This window comes from Oncorhynchus clarkii, chromosome 12 (genome assembly GCF_045791955.1).
Source record: "Oncorhynchus clarkii lewisi isolate Uvic-CL-2024 chromosome 12, UVic_Ocla_1.0, whole genome shotgun sequence".
Classification (NCBI taxonomy): domain Eukaryota; kingdom Metazoa; phylum Chordata; class Actinopteri; order Salmoniformes; family Salmonidae; genus Oncorhynchus; species Oncorhynchus clarkii.
In genome coordinates this window covers 40,110,026-40,126,854 of record NC_092158.1, presented here as the reverse complement: position 1 = coordinate 40,126,854, position 16,829 = coordinate 40,110,026, and the positions used below count along the sequence as shown (strand labels likewise).

At 43.1% G+C, this 16,829-nt stretch overlaps 1 long non-coding RNA gene and 1 pseudogene across 1 annotated transcript; one reads left to right on the top strand and one right to left on the bottom strand.

Moving 5' to 3' along the window:
• Nucleotides 1-7,428: 7,428 nt before the first annotated feature.
• LOC139422033 (uncharacterized) lies at nucleotides 7,429-8,020 on the bottom strand. The gene is made up of 3 exons (XR_011635698.1): nucleotides 7,948-8,020; nucleotides 7,723-7,857; nucleotides 7,429-7,539 (listed from the first exon to the last, which is right to left on the bottom strand). It is a non-coding gene; the product is annotated as an uncharacterized lncRNA (long non-coding RNA).
• A 1,505-nt stretch (nucleotides 8,021-9,525) lies between these two features.
• Nucleotides 9,526-12,068, top strand: LOC139422032 (rhomboid domain-containing protein 2-like; annotated as a pseudogene).
• The last annotated feature ends 4,761 nt before the right edge of the window (nucleotides 12,069-16,829 follow it).

Genomic DNA, 16,829 nt, shown 5'->3' with positions numbered 1-16,829 from the left:
CCGGTGACAACAGTGGTAGGCCTGATCACAGACAACAACGAGAAAGACTATAAGGAGGTCAGAGACATGACAATGTGGTGCAAGGACAACAACCTCTTCCTCAATGTGATCAAGACAAAGGAGATGATTGTGGAATACAGTAAAAGGAGGACTAACCACGCCCCTATTCTCATCGACGGGGCTGTAGTGGAGCAGGTTGAGAGCTTCAAGTTCCTTGGTGTCCACATCACCAAACTATCTTGGTCCAAACACACCAAGAGTTGTGAAGAGAGCACAACAAAGCCTATTTCCCCACAAGAGACTGAAAAGATTTGTCATGGGTCCTCAGATCCTCAAAAGAATCTACAGCTGCACCATTGAGAGCATTCTGACTGGTTGAATCACTGCCTGGTATGGCAACTGGTCGGACTGGAGCCAAGCTTTCTGCCATCCAGGACCTCTATACCAGGCGGTGTCAGAAGAAGGCCCTAAAAACTATCAAAGACTCCAGCCACCCTAGTCATAAAATGTTCTCTCTGCTACCATATGGCAAGCGGTACCGGAACGCCAAGTCTAGGTCCAAAAGACTTCTTAACAGCTTCTACCCCCAAGCCATAAGACTCCTGAACAGCTAATCAAATGGCTACCCAGACTTTTTGCACCCCCCCCCCACTGTTTTAAGCTGCTGCTACTCTCTGCATAGTCACTTTACCTCTACCTACATGTACATATTACCTCTATTACCTCGACTAACTGGTGCCCCCGCACATTGACTCTGTACCGGTACACCCTGTATATAGCCTCACAATTGTTATTTTACTGCTGCTCTCTAATTATTTGTTACTTGTATTTAAATGATCTATTTTTTACTTAACACTTATTTTTCTTAAACTGCATTGTTGGTTAAGGGCTTGTAAATAAGCATTTCACTGTAAGGTTGGATTTGAGATGACCTTTGCTGACGAAACAACTTGTGTAAAAGATCTGTCACAAACTACATGCATACCATTTCAGTCCTGGCCAACCAAGCTGTTGAGGTAGTCTTTATGACGTACATAATGCTGAAAGGAGGAAAAGAGAGGAGAGGTCATCGTCATAGGAAATACTCTAACCTGCCTGAAAGGCTATAATAATATTTAATCAGTGTACTGTATGTACATGCATAAGGACAAATCTGACATGAGGCCACTTTGGGATACAAAAACATCTTCCAAGTTTTGATTTTGGGATGAACTATAATACAAGTATTATTACAGTGCACCAACAGTGAATAACACTACACACTCAGTCACTCACGTCTATATATGCACTGTTGCTGTTCCGTCTCCTCTGGTCTGACGCCACATCTCCCTCTTCTCCCCCTCCGTCTCAACCTTGGGTGCAAACACACAGCATCATAACACAGTAAATGGCTGGGAATGAATGAATTCTGCTACCAAGTAAGTGACCCTTACTTGAGCTAGGGGTAAAACATTTTGACTTCAGCGGGTGCGGGTCACTGGCCTGTAGGGCTCCTTGCCTTTGTTGAAGTCTGGTTTGATGGGAACCACTCCATTTCCATCTGCTCTTATCGTGCAGACAAGCATTCCTTCTCCTTTTGGCCAAGTCTGAGAAATACAATAATAAAATGCCACTTTTCAATGCCTGAATTGGAATCTACTTCAAAGTTATTACATACAAAGCAGTGTAATAAGTGTATAGGCTACATAGTGGTTTTTCCCCTTGTGCTACTCACTTGCCCACTGGTCCCAGGTTTCCCATGATGTGCATGGTCTGTACAGGTGTGTTGACCATGTGGCTGGCCTTCACAAAGTCCTCCGAGGGGTCCCAGGTAATCAGCCTGGACTTGGGGATGGTGCGGTCACTGCAGACCAACAGAATACCACAAACACATTTTGCATACAAGGGTATGGTGTAATGTGAACATACTGGTACACTGTTTGTCTTCAAAACAGCACGACGCATCAATGCTGCTTCAATTACATTAACTTTAATAATAATTCACTTTGGTGAGTAACAGGGACCTACACTGGGCGTCTGTCCTGTCGTCTGTGTCTGACATTGGCCATCCTATGTGCCAGTAAGGTAGGATTGGACTTGACCTGCGTCACCATACTCTGGGAATGCTGTAGTGAGTATATCAAAAACAGCTTTAAAACACTAACGTTTCTTTTGGACAGAAAATAGGTACATGCTTTGTTTTGAATAATGAAATTGTCACGTCTGCTCCAGCTCCCTCTCTCTGGCAATCGAGGTCCCCAGGCTGCTCATCATTACTCACACCTGTCACAATTTTTACGCGCACCAGCGCTTCATCGGACTCACCTGGACTCCATCACGCCATTGATTACCTCCCTATATCTGTCACTTCCTCAGTTTCATCCCCATGTCTGCATTGATGTTGTTTTGTTTCTCTTGTCCAGACACTGTTCGTCTTTAGTTTCATGTCTATTTATTAATAAATCCTCCCCCTATACTTGCTTCCCGTCTCCCAGCGTCTTTGGTTACAGAACCGTTACAGAAATGGAGATTCTGTTGAAAACCGCCCCTTCCCAATTGGTGTAGCAGACAGAATCGGTGTAGGTGAAAATCCTGCAGTTCCATCTGCCCCTGGTCCGCTCCTGAGCCATGATCTCTGTGTGGTATTGTCTCTCCAGCGGAGTCTGGCATACTGACTCACTCTGGAACAAAACCACTTCATATTGTGCACGTGCACACACACACACACACACACACACACACACCTTACTATGCAACATCAAACTATCCTAAACAGTAAATTCTTATTTGTTATAAGGACACTGACTGAACAGCTTCTCCTGCCAGCCTACCACTAACTCCTCATCATAATTTATGGCTGAAAACAAAACCAAGATGTTGTGGTCCATATCTAGCCACCACGAAAATTACATCTACTCAACTAAGAAGCATCTTACATATTTCTGTTTCAAAACATCTAACATCATCTTGCTGTTTCAAAACAGTGTTAACACCTGATTGAGCCTGAGTTGAGGGTGTCCAGCTCAATGCCTCCCCTCTCCTGTTGAGTCCAAACCTGCTGCTGAAGGTGTTGGGAGAGGGCTGCTGTGGAGGTGACTCTCTGAATACGGATCCTGTAAACACCATTGTAAATATAAACAAAGTAAACAGGATTCTAGCTAGCTAAATGCCATGTTTTCATGGCAAACTCAGGGATCAGGTCAAGCAATATACTGGGTGTTTATCATCATCTGCTTTGAGAGCTAACGTTAGCTAACGACAGTGTATTGCTTGTATGGCAATGCAAGGACTAAAAGCCACACAAAGGCCAACTGCAACTTACTTAATTGTAAGGTTTTTGACAGCATCCCGGGAACGATAGGCAGCCTCTCCGGTGTCGGTGCTCCAGCCGTCTGCCATGTTGTAACATTAGGAACTTTATTGATGGCTAGCTAACTAGCTAGGTTAGCAACATACACACACGCGCGCTATGTATACAGTAGCAGGCAATTTTGCCAATTTTGTAGCTAGTACTTTTCGCAAGCGTCTGCTCGTTGCATGGTAACAACTGTCTGCAAGCCTGGTTGGGTTTCTGGCGAGCAATACAACTATTTATTGGTTCACTACCGCCACCTACCGTGGGATACAGTCCAGAGCAGCAGAATAAATCCCCTCCACTGATAACAGGTAAGATAATATCAGTATAATAATATTCCCTTGATGTAAAAAGTTTAAGAACCCCTGATGTAATTAATTAAGACAAAAATCTGTCTGACACAAATAACTGCAATTTAAAAAGCTTTATTGGAAATGCACGTTTCAAACAGCACAATTCAAGTACAGATGATTGTAGCTAAATCAGATACATGCTAATTTAGTTTAAATGTGATATATTCCTCCAGTCCCAGTTCATTTCTACTCTTTTGACATGCTTCAGACCAGATGCATGCTTCACTTCAGTGTACAATGGTCCTAAATTTGCATATCACAGTGTTTGAAGCTTTTACGTTCTGCATCTCTCTGCTGTCTTTCATCTGAAGCCATATCCTCCAAGGTCTAAACAGGTGTAGATTTCCATCTCTGTGTGGGAGACCAGATATTGCAAGGAGACCAGTAAGGGGCCCTCAACTCTTCCCTTTGTCCAAATGAGACCTAAGACCCCAATATCAGTGACACTGCCCTAAGGTTGGTGCTGTCCTTTGGATGAGACTGTGGAGACAGAGATCTTATCTCTCTGTGGTTACTAAAGATGTCATGGCACTTATGACATGAGTAGAGGTGTTGACCCTGTTTCCCCAGGCTATATTTCCAAGCCTAAGCATGTAAATCCAACTCATTATCATAGGCTGTATGGGGATCAATATATATATTTTTTAAATAATGCTGCATGTCTCAAAATATAAGAATGAGACCAATATATGTATTTTGCTAATCATAGTTCCTGTCTGTGTGTGTGTGTGTGTGTGTGTGTGTGTGTGTGTGTGTGTGTGTGTGTGTGTGTGTGTGTGTGTGTGTGTGTGTGTGTGTGTGTGTGTGTGTGTGTGTGTGTGTGTGTGTGTGTGTGTGTGTGTGGTAGAAGTAATAGTTGGCCATTATTTCTTTGAACATCTCAGTTTGGGCAGCAGCCACTGAAGAAACCTGTCAATCAAAAACCACAGGAGAATAAATAGTATTATAAACTGGGTGGTTCGATCCCTGAATGCTGATTGGCTGAAAGCCGTGGTATATTTAAGCAATAAGGCACGAGGGGGTGTGGTATATGGCCAATATACCACAGCTAAGGACTGTTCTTACGCACAACACAACACGGAGTGCCTGGATACAGCCCTTAGCCGTGGTATATTGACCATATACCACAAACCCCCAAGGTTTCTTATTGCTATTATGAATTGGTTAACAATGTAATTAGAGCAGTAAAATTAAATAATTCATCATACCTGTGGTATACGGTCTGATATACCATGGCTGTCAGCCAATCAGCATTCAGGGCTCGATCCACCCAGTTTATAACAGACCGTATACCACAGGTATGACAAAATATTTGTTTTTACTGCTCTAATTAAGTTGGTAACCAGTTAATAATAGCAATAAGGCACCTCGGGGGTTTGTGGTATATTGCCGATATACCACGGCTAAGGGCTGTATCCAGGCACTCCGTGTTGCGTCGTGCATAAGAACAGCCCTTAGCCGTGATATATTGGCCATATAGTGGGGCAAAAAAGTATTTAGTCAGCCACCAATTGTGCAAGTTCTCCCACTTAACAAGACGAGAGAGGCCTGTAATTTTCATCATAGGTACACTTCAACTATGACGGACAAAATGAGAAACAAAAATCCAGAAAATCACATTGTAGGATTTTTAATGAATTTATTTGCAAATTATGGTGGAAAATAAGTATTTGGTCAATAACAAAAGTTTATCTCAATACTTTGTTATATACCCTTTGTTGGCAATGACAGGTCAAATGTTTTCTGTAAGTCTTCACAAGGTTTTCACACACTGTTGCTGGTATTTTGGCCCATTCCTCCATGCAGATCTCCCCTAGAGCAGTGACGTTTTGGGGCTGTTGCTGGGCAACACGGACTTTCAACTCCCTCCAAAGATTTTCTATGGGGTTGAGATCTGGAGACTGGCTAGGCCACTCCAGGACCTTGAAATGCTTCTTACGAAGCCACTTCTTCGTTGCCCGGGCGGTGTGTTTGGGATCATTGTCATGCTGAAAGACCCAGCCACGTTTCATCTTCAATGCCCTTGCTGATGGAAGGAGGTTTTCACTCAAAATCTCACGATACATGGCCCCATTCATTCTTTCCTTTACACGGATTAGTTGTCCTGGTCCCTTTGCAGAAAAACAGCCCCAAAGCATGATGTTTCCACCCCCATGCTTCACAGTAGGTATGGTGTTCTTTGGATGTTGCATCCAAAGAACACCATACCTAGCAGCATTCTCAGCATACTGAGCATTCTTTGTCCTCCAAACACAATGAGTTGAGTTTTTACCAAAAAGTTATATTTTGGTTTCATCTGACCATATGACATTCTCCCAATCTTCTTCTGGCTCATCCAAATGCTCTCTAGCAAACTTCAGACGGGCCTGGACATGTACTGGCTTAAACAGGGGGACACGTCTGGCACTGCAGGATTTGAGTCCCTGGCGGCGTAGTGTGTTACTGATGGTAGGCTTTGTTACTTTGGTCCCAGCTCTCTGCAGGTCATTCACTAGGTCCCCCCGTGTGGTTCTGGGATTTTTGCTCACCGTTCTTGTGATCATTTTGACCCCACGGGGTGAGATCTTGCGTGGAGCCCCAGATCGAGGGAGATTATCAGTGGTCTTGTATGTCTTCCATTTCCTAATAATTGCTCCCACAGTTGATTTCTTCAAACCAAACTGCTTTCCTATTGCAGATTCAGTCTTCCCAGCCTGGTGCAGGTCTACAATTTTGTTTCTGGTGTCCTTTGACAGCTCTTTGGTCTTGGCCATAGTGGAGTTTGGAGTGTGACTGTTTGAGGTTGTGGACAGGTGTCTTTTATACTGATAACAAGTTCAAACAGGTGCCATTAATACAGGTAACGAGTGGAGGACAGAGGAGCCCCTTAAAGAAGAAGTTACAGGTCTGTGAGAGCCAGAAATCTTGCTTGTTTGTAGGTGACCAAATACTTATTTTCCACCATAATTTGCAAATAAATTCATAAAAAATCCTACAATGTGATTTTCTGGATTTTTTTCTCATTTTGTCTGTCATAGTTGAAGTGTACCTATGATGAAAATTACAGGCCTCTCTCATCTTTGTAAGTGGGAGAACTTGCACAATTGGTGGCTGACTAAATACTTTTTTGCCCCACTGTATATCACACCTCCTCGTGCCTTATTGCTTAAGTTTGCACTTACACATCAGATAGCTGCTCTTTCTCTGCTACCTCATTCTATTTCTATAATTCTCTAGTCTAGTATTCCCTGGTTATGTTCCACTTCTCCCTCCTCTATATCCTCACCTCTTCATCAGACTCTTCTTTTCCTCTTTCTTATCCTCCTCCTTACTTTCTCCAACATTTCCCATCTGTTGTGTCTTACTGGCCTTCTCTTGCTTCAATTCTTTTTTGGCCTTGCCCTTCTTTTTCTTATTGACCTTCCCATCCTGAATATTTTGGACAAGCAGATAAATTAATGTAAGTTTATGGGTTTTCTCTTCTCTTGAGCTACTATACCTAGAGCTATACTATACTAGAGAAGGACTTATGCTATACTATAGAAGGACTTACGGGCAATATTCCCTTCTTGTATTTCCTCTCACCTGTGGGGCCACTCCAGCCATTTCCTGGAGCAGCTTCCTGCCGGTCTCGCTCAGGTTGGTGATGGGAGCCAGGCGAGGGCTGTGGCGGTATGGGAAGTTCTCTGTTCGGGGCAGAGCGATAATGACAGGGTTGAGAGGAGTCCGAGGCCTTGGAACATTTACTGGGTAGGGAGAGCCTACAGCAGAGGGCAGGGCCCGTAGGGCTTCAACCAGTGTCCGGTGTGCTGAGGTCATAAGAGGAGAGAGGCCATTCTTGACAGATACAGGACCTGAGACCTTCCCTGGGCTCTGTAGGACCAGAAAGTAAAGTAACATATCAGGAAAGTGCTATGTTCAACACAATCTGTAGAAATACTTTATAACTACTCTATACACATTGCAGATACATGACTACACTCAATAAGTAATTGTCTGCATCATTTCCAATCCCCCATGCATATATATAAAAAATATTTAATATGCAGAACTTACCAGGAAGTCTGACTCATCGAAGGAGTGGAGAGACAGATCATCATCCTCGTCCATATTCCTCACATCAAGCTTTGTCACCTTTCCATTCTCAACTTTCAGCTTTGGTGTCCTCCTTTCATGATCCTCATCATCACACTGTGTATCAGAGTCAACTAGTCAGAGACCATCCTCCTCCCAGTGATGTCACTCAACAAAGACATGGACCGTAGGGTACAACTATTTTACCTCAGATTCACAGTCAGTGAAGGAGTAGATGGAAAAGTCATCAGAACTGGAGGATGAGATCACGTCATCACATTTTCTCGCTATCAGCCGAGTCACCCTTCCAGACTGAGGAGACATAGAAAGGCATGTTGTTCACCCTCACTGGTTTCAACTGTGGCACAGAGAAAGGCATGTACTCATGGCAGCCACAGAATACACTGGCATTGACCCTCAAGGAAATGTAGAATATGTAGGCAATCCAACATGGTTGTGCAAGTAGTGAGTAATACATGGGTAACTGAAAATGCAATAAATGCAACTCCCATAACATTAGGGGTGGGGCTAAAGATCTTCCATAGTACAGGATTCTTTAGCATCTCGAATGGATAATTGTCAATTCAACCAAGCCAACCAAAATGGCCATATGAATCAACAGATTGATCTAACTGTTGTGTCTCTATGGGAACAGCAGAGATGACCTGGCTGAGAGGCTCTGGATTGATGCTCCATCCATCCCCAGATGTCTGGTCCTGCCCATAGCTCACAATGATTGGCTGTTAACAGTAAAGAATGAATTCAACACTGCTTTGCTCATTTTGGCCTTGAATTGTGTATCAATAAATAATATAAGGACTGTTATGTGGTTGAATTTGAATGTGACTTACAGGCCTTTTGTGGATCTGAGGGGTCTGCACTGAAGTAGACTGTCAAGACAGCATTCAATGAGGTTAGATAGGGATATCTGCATTTGCTTTAATTCTGAGAACTGCAGTTTGTACATGCAGAATGCATAACTAATGTGTATGTGTTTTTGTTTCAGGTCAGATATGACTTACAGGCTTTGGCCTTCTGTGCACCTTGCCGGTTGGCCACAACACGGAATCAGGGGTGTTCACCCTCACTGGTTTCAACTGTCAACACAACACTCAATTTAAAATGTGATAATATAACAAAAACAGGACAAAACAAAGAAATATTTGATATTTACCACATAAGGACGGCGTCTTAAAGCTCTTTTGATTCTCTCATCATTACGATCCATCTTTTTTTCTGGGGGAAAAATTTCCATCAATTAATTGACTCAAAACGCATCCTGACACACAGACACACACACAAAGATGGCATCCCAAATGGCACCCTATTCCCTATATATGTATATATATGTTGGAAAGGAGGTGCACCAAAAGGCCAAAGATTACCTGCAACAACCTGATTGAAGAAAACTATTGTACAGATTAAATCAAATCTGAACATCGTTTATGTAGTGAATTAATGCATGGTTACGTCATTTTGGGTCACAGCTTTATGACTGCGCTTAATACGTCACAAGAAAAACGCTTGTTTGGAGCCGGACTGGTGGTATCATCTTTTAACTGGTTGTAGCTCAATAACGAACGTGATGTGCTTATTATATCTTACTGACTGAGTAATGGTTGTATCGATGGTTGGTTGGACGTTTTACATAGATAGGCCAACATGATATCAATAGGAAGAAACCATTCCTATTGTGCAATATTGGAGGAAAAGTGTCGTAACTGACATGTTGTAATGTGCTTGATTATCCTCTAGTGGTTTGACAAGTATGTACTGAGCATCAACATGATCACCCGAATAGTTTAGAAAGATGTGGTTCAGAGGTTCAAGAGTTTTACTCCTGAGTTCAGGCTAACAAGTGACATTGTTGCTGTCGTTATAGTATCATCAGTTTTGTTTACTGTCACTACATATTTCGGTTTATCAGAGGATGTCTAAAGTCTTTGAACTACAGTTTTTTCCAATGGGCATGGTACGTTAGCAAGGAGGGGTTGAGTGACTCAAGAATCATGCTCGGTAGCTAGCTACTTTGAATGGGACTGTTGTAACGTTATCTAGCTTTCTACAACGTGTAGCTAACGTTAATGACGTAACAGATGGTGCCAGTAGGCTACAGCAGCAAGCTAGAGCACAACACATCAATGCCGCTGATGTCTGTCAACCCGATAATTTCCGTTTAATCTACTCCTCTTCCTTTGCTTTACACAAGCTCATTACATACTCTTTCCACCACCAGACAGAGACCCAGATACTCCTCAGCATTGGGGTTCTGGTGCTCCTCTGTGGTGTGATTGAGAAGAGTGTGGGCACTGTTTGGTTCCTCCTCGTGTTTCAGCTGCTCTCTATCAACACAGGGGTGTTGTACACAATCATGGGGCTGGTACTGTTTGGTGCATCTGCCCAGAATCAAGTGGAGGGGTTAGTTCCTGTATCCCTCTCCCTTATGGGTATGGCCACAGTGTACTCACTTATGGTTAAGGGCTTTCTTTTTGGGGTCAGTGTACCCATGTTAGCCCTGGCCTGGCTGTTTCTGGTCATAGTAACACTTTTGGTCCCACACTCTCTTCCTCTGCAACCCCATCATAGCAGGGGGATCTCTATCCTTACTCCAACCTTATTGTGGTTGAAAATAACTGTGATACACTGCAGTATGTCACAGCTTTAAGTGGGCTTAATAGTGTAGTTAAGTGGTAATATGTTTATGTGCGGCGCTGTGGTCTAAGGCACTGCATCTCAGTCTACAGTCCCTGGTTCGAATCCAGGCTGTATCACATCTGGCCGTTATTGGGAATCCCATAGGGCCGTGCACAATTGGCCCAGCTCTGTCCGGGTTTGGCCAGGGTAGGCCGTCATTGTAAATAAGAATTTGTTCTTAACTGACTTGCCTAGTTAAATAAAGGTTAAATAAAAATAAATAATATTGTAACGGCCGTCGTCGGTGGAAGAAGGTGAGGACCAAGGTGCAGCGTGGTAAGTGTTCATGATATTTAATATAATCAAAACTGAACACTAAACAAAATAACAACTAGGAAGAACGAACAAACGAAACAGTCTTGTCTAGTGATGACACACAAAACAGAAAATAAACACCCACGAAACACAGGTGGAAAAAGGCTACCTAAGTATGATTCTCAATCAGAGACAACTAACGACACCTGCCTCTGAGAACTATACCAGTCCAAACTCAAAAACCAACATAGAAAAACAAACATAGTCTACCCACCCTAACCATACTAAAACGAAGACAAAAACAAAGGAACTAAGGTCAGAACGTGACAAATATGCTTGAAATGTGTGTTGAGTCCTCATGCTGAACATAACGGGATGTTTGGTTAGGAAAATCTACCATCACTGTGTCACACATTCTCCTTATCTTGCTCGGGTGAAACATACGGAAGGGGCTGGCACCCACTTCTAGACATGTCTGATGCTAGAGCATCAGTCCTGGATAAGAAGATGCCTTTCAGGCTGCTGAGGGACAACTCTGGTTTTAGAAGTGTTTTTTTCCCCATCCGGTCAGATAAATAGTCCAAACAGCCAACCCAACCGCGTCCTCATGGCCCTCATGGGGGTATGTCTCCCTGTCCCAATGAAAGTGTTGCCCCTGAACATTGATGTCCTTCCTGTATGACCCTACATCAATAGAGAAGGAAGACGGTCCACCCACCCTGAGTACTGAGAAAGCACTAGACGCATCATTTATCCTCCAAGACGAGAGGTCGTTAAATTAACATGATTGCTGGGTGCAAGCCAGAGTACATGATGTACTACAGTATAATGAGCAGTTTCAATAAATGATCCTCAGCTGTAATTGAATACTGTACAATAGGCACCTAGTGGTCCCCCATGATTAGATAAAGAATCACTGTTTAGTTAGATAAGCTCTCTGTAAACTCTCCACATTCTCATTGGTTCCAGAATCATTCCTACCCAGTCCAAGCCTACGCTCCAGTTTCCTCCAACCTACAGGCTACCGAGACCACACCAAAGACATTTGAAGGCTGGGCCCAGTCCTACTATACACAGGGGAGCCCTGTTGAGTTCTCAGGTTATTATGTTCACAACCATGGATATGCCCTCAAGCATATCTTTGGGTAACGTCACGAACACAGCTGCAGCCACAGTCAAGGCCATGGACATAGTCATGGACACAGTCATTGGCAGACATCTGCCTCTCAAACCAGCAGTCACTGGGCTCCAGTGGCTCAACATCTACATTCTCAACATTCTCTCGTCTGTCTGTCAGTGACCCCCAGAGTTTCACAGCAAACATGCCCGAGTCTGTGATGGTTCACCCAGGGGCACCGGTGTCTTCATTGACAGATTGATAACATAGAAAACTAATTGAATAACAGCTCTCTCACATTTGTTATACATTGAAATGTAATATACTTGGACATGGGGTTTGAGGTAGTACTTAAAAGGTACACGGTTTCTTCACTGATGATTTTGGTTTGAAGAGTCAATCAAACTCTGAATGTTCAGGGTCAAATCAATGCAAGAAGGTTTTGATTGTCAGTTGAATGAAAGACCACTCCTTTTGGCTTGTACTTTGTGTTGTTCTACACATACGGTAGACAAATCTCTTGGCACTCTTGATCTATACAACCTTTATAAATCAGGCAATTTATATTACACTGATTTATTCCGTTTCTTTCCTTAACTACTTACAGCAATGAAATGAAATAGCATCCACTAGCCAGTAAATTAGATCCATTACATGCAGTTTGTTGGGCAATGCATCATTCAACATTATTGTAAATTCTGGAGCAGGGAGCAGTGGTTGAGGTTATCAAGAGTGTGGGCTACAAGGGCAGATTATGATGTCATCTTTAGAAAATAAGGTAGTTGGGCCTCCCAAGTGGCGCAGCGGTCTAAGGCACTGCACCGCAGTGCTTGAGGTGTCATTACAGACCTGGGTTCGATCTCAGGCTGTGTTACAGCCGGCCGTGACCAGGAGTCCCATGAGGCGGCGCACAGATGGCCCCGCTGACTTTGGTCACCAGCTGGACGGTGTTTCCTCCAACACATTGGTGCGGCTTCCGGGATAAGCGAGCAGTGTGCCAAGAAGCAGTGCAGCTTAGCAGGGTCCTGTTTCGGAGGATGCATGGCTCTTGACCTTCGCTTCTCCCGAGTCCATAGGGGAGTTGCAGTGATGGCACAACACTGCAACTACCAATTGAATATCATGAAAATTGGGGGATTAAAAAAAAATACAAGTACAAAAATATATAAATAATAAATTGGTCATTGTGCACAGTAAAGAGAAGCCATAAATTACAAGTATAGCAAATCAATGATTATTATTTCTTTACAAATGCATGTGTACAAGTTATACTGTTTATATACAAATAGCTATTTTGCATAAACAACTGGATCAAGTGGTAAGAGTCATGTAACAGGTCATGATGGAACACGTTATTCAATATCAGTAATGCAAGAGAAAAAGTTCAAAGGAACACAATTTTTACAGTTTATCACGACTTAATCAAAGACCTATTCTTTAATGAACCGATGAAAAACAAAGCACAATGACTGAATAGTTACTGCAATTTAAATGTACGAATTGAACAATACATAGTACAATATGAATGTGCTACAAGTATGGATATTTTACTCTAATTTAACTCTTCTCTCTGTATTTACACAACCTTCCTAGAGCATCTGAATAGGCAGCCATGTTGAATTTTGTAAATACATTTACAGACAGCAAAAATAGAATGCTTTCAATACCTTACATTTGAAATCACAGCATGATAGATGTCCTGATGCAATATTTCATATCATAATCACCTCTGTTTTTGCCTACTTTCACTTACAAATCATATCAAAGTGTATTTGTCACGTACGCGGAATACAACAGGTGTAGACCGAGTGAAATGCGTACTTACAGGCTCTAACCAACAATGCAATTTTAAAGTTAAAAAAAGGTATTAGGTGAACAGTAGATTAGTAAAGAAATAAAAACAACAGTGAAAAATAACAGTAGCAAGGCTATATACAGGCACCGGTTAGTCGGGCTGATTGAGGTAGTATGTACATGAAGGTATGGTTAAAGTGACTATGCATATATAATAAACAGAGAGTAGCAGCAGCATAAAAGAGCGGTTGGGGGGGAACACAATGCAAATAGTCGGGGTAGCCATTTGATTAGCTGTTCGGGAGTCTTATGGTTTGGGGGAAAAACTGTTGAGAAGCCTTTTGGTCCAAGACTTGGCACTCAGGTACCACTTGCCATGTGGTAGTAGAGAGAACAGTCTATGACTGGAGTGGCTGGGGTCTCTAACAAGTTTTAGGGCCTTCCTCTGACACCGCCTGGTGTAGAGGTCCTGGATGGCAGGCAGCTTAACCCCAGTGATGTACTGGGCCATACGCACAACCCTCTGTAGTGCCTTGCGGTTGGAGGCCGAGCAGTTGCCGTACCAGGCAGTGATGCAACCAGTCAGGACGCTCTCGATGTTGCAGCTGTAGAACCTCCACTACAGCCCCATTGATGAGAATGGCGGCGTGCTTGATCCTCCTTTTGCTGTAGTCCACAATCATCTCCTTAGTCTTGGTTACGTTGAGGGATAGGTTGATATTCTGGCACCACCCGTCCAGGTCTCTGAACCCTCCCTATAGGCTGTCTCGTCGTTGTCGGTGATTTGGCCTACCACTGTTGCATAGTCTGCAATCTTAATGATGGTGTTGGAGTCGTGCATGGCCAAGCAGTCGTGGGTGAACAGGGAGTACAGGAGGGGACTGAGCACACACCCCTGAGGGGCTCCAGTGTTGAGGATCAGTGTGTTGTACAGGTGGGAAAGGGCAGTGTGGAGTGCAATAGAGATTGCATCACCTGTGGATCTGTTTGGGCAGTATGCAAATTGGAGTGAGTCTACAAAAACAATGTGTAATATTTAATGTATATTATCTCCAACTTTTCTAATCTGATGGGAAACAACAAAGGTCTGGCTGTACTCTTTATTTTATTAAAAAAATCTATCGGTTTATTCCAAAATAGAGAATCATTTTTTTCCCATAATAACCCCTCACCCAAATGAAATAGGTTAACATCTTTTTATAGTCCCGTACCCCTTCAAATATTCAACCTCTAGCATCAGGGTCAGCGCACTCTCAAATGTTGTTTTTTGCGATCACTGTTAGCCTGCCACACACACACTATACGATACATTTATTAAACATAAGAACGAGTGCGAGTTTGTCACAACTCGGCTCGTGGAAAGTGACAATGAGCTCTTATAGGACCAGGGCACAAATAAGAATATATTAATTATCAATCATTTTGCTCTTTATTTAGCTATCTTACATATAAGACTTTATTTGTTCATCGAAAATTGTGAATAACTCATTACAGGTTAATGAGAAGGGTGTGCTTGAAAGGATACACATATCTCTGCAATGTTGGGTTGTATTGGAGAGAGTCTCAGTCTTAAGTCATTTTCCACACACAGTCTGTGCCTGTATTTAGTTTTCATGCTAGTGAGGGATGAGAATCCACTCTCACATAGGTACGTGGTTGCAAAGTGCATCAGTGTCTTAACAGGCGATTTGCCAAGGCAGGATACACTGAGCGCAGCCCAATCCAGACATCTGGCAATGGCTTCTGATTAAATTTAATTTTCACAGAACCGGTTGTTGCAATTTCTCTTGTTCAGATAAAGGTAAGTGGACTGGAGGCAGGGCATGAAAGGGATAATGAATCCAGTTGTTTGTGTCATTCGTTTCGGGAAAGTACCTGCTTAATTGCTCACCCAACTCACTCAGGTGCTTCGCTATATCACATTTGACATTGTCCGTAAGCTGGAGTTCATTTGCACGCGAAAAAATCATTCAATGATGGAAATACCTGTGTGTTGTCCTTGTAATGCAGACAGAGAAGAGCTCCAACTTCTTAATCATAGCCTCAATTTTGTCCCGCACCCTCAAAATTGTTATGGAGTGTCCCTGTAATCTTAGATTCAGATCATTCAGGAGAGAAAAAACATCACCTAGATAGGCCAGTCGTGTGAGAAACTCATCATCATGCAAGCGGTCAGACAAGTGAAAATGGTCAGTAAAGAAAACTTTAACCTCGTCTCTCAATTCTAAAAAAATGTGTCAATACTTTGCCCCTTGATAACCAGCGCACTTCTGTTTGTTGTACAAACGTTACATGGTCGCTGCCCATATCCTTGCATAGTGCAGATAATACACAACAGTTCAGGGGCCTTGCTTTAACAAAGTAAACCATTTGCCCAGTAGTGTCCAAAATGTCTTTCAAGCTGTCAGGCATTCCTTTGGCAGCAAGAGCCTCTCGGTGGATGCTGCAGTGTACTGAAGTGGCATCGGGAGCAACTGCTTGCATGCGCATTACCACTCCACTAGGTCTCCATGTCATGGCTTTTGCGCCATCAGTACAGTAGATACCACCACAGTACAGATACCAGCAACATACACACACGCACGCTATGTATACAGCAGCCAATTTTGGAACTAGTACTTTTCACAAGTATCTCCTCGTTGCATGGTAACAAAAAATTATCTGCCTGCCTTCTTGGGTTTCTGGTGACAAATCCAACTATTTATTGGTGCTCTACCACCAACTACCATGGGATATAGTCCAGAACAGCAGATTAAACCCCCCCCCCCCCAGGGCTGAGAGGAGTCAGAGGCCTCGGGACATTCTCTGGGGAGGGAGGGGCCACAGCAGAGGGCAGTGCCCGTAGAGCTTCAGCCAGGGTCCGGGGTGCTGAGGTCACAAGAGGAGAGAGGCCAGTCTTGCCAGACACAGGACCAGAGACCATCCCTGGGCTCTGTAGGACCAGAAACAAGTCAAATATCAAGAAAGTGATATGTTAAAAACAATCTGGAGATATACTTTATAACTAAACACATTGCAGATACATGACTACACTCAATAAGTAGGAGTAACTTACAAAGCTCTGGACATGGTTATTTTTTTCAGACTTGAGGCGCCTGTTCTCGACTATACTGGTCTGCATTTCTGCCATGCTGTCTATAATTTCAGCCATCTCTCCAGTGCATTTCTTGAATGCCACTTTCAACCTCCAAGTCATTCAGCCAACTGTCCAGGTCTACTGCCTTAAGAT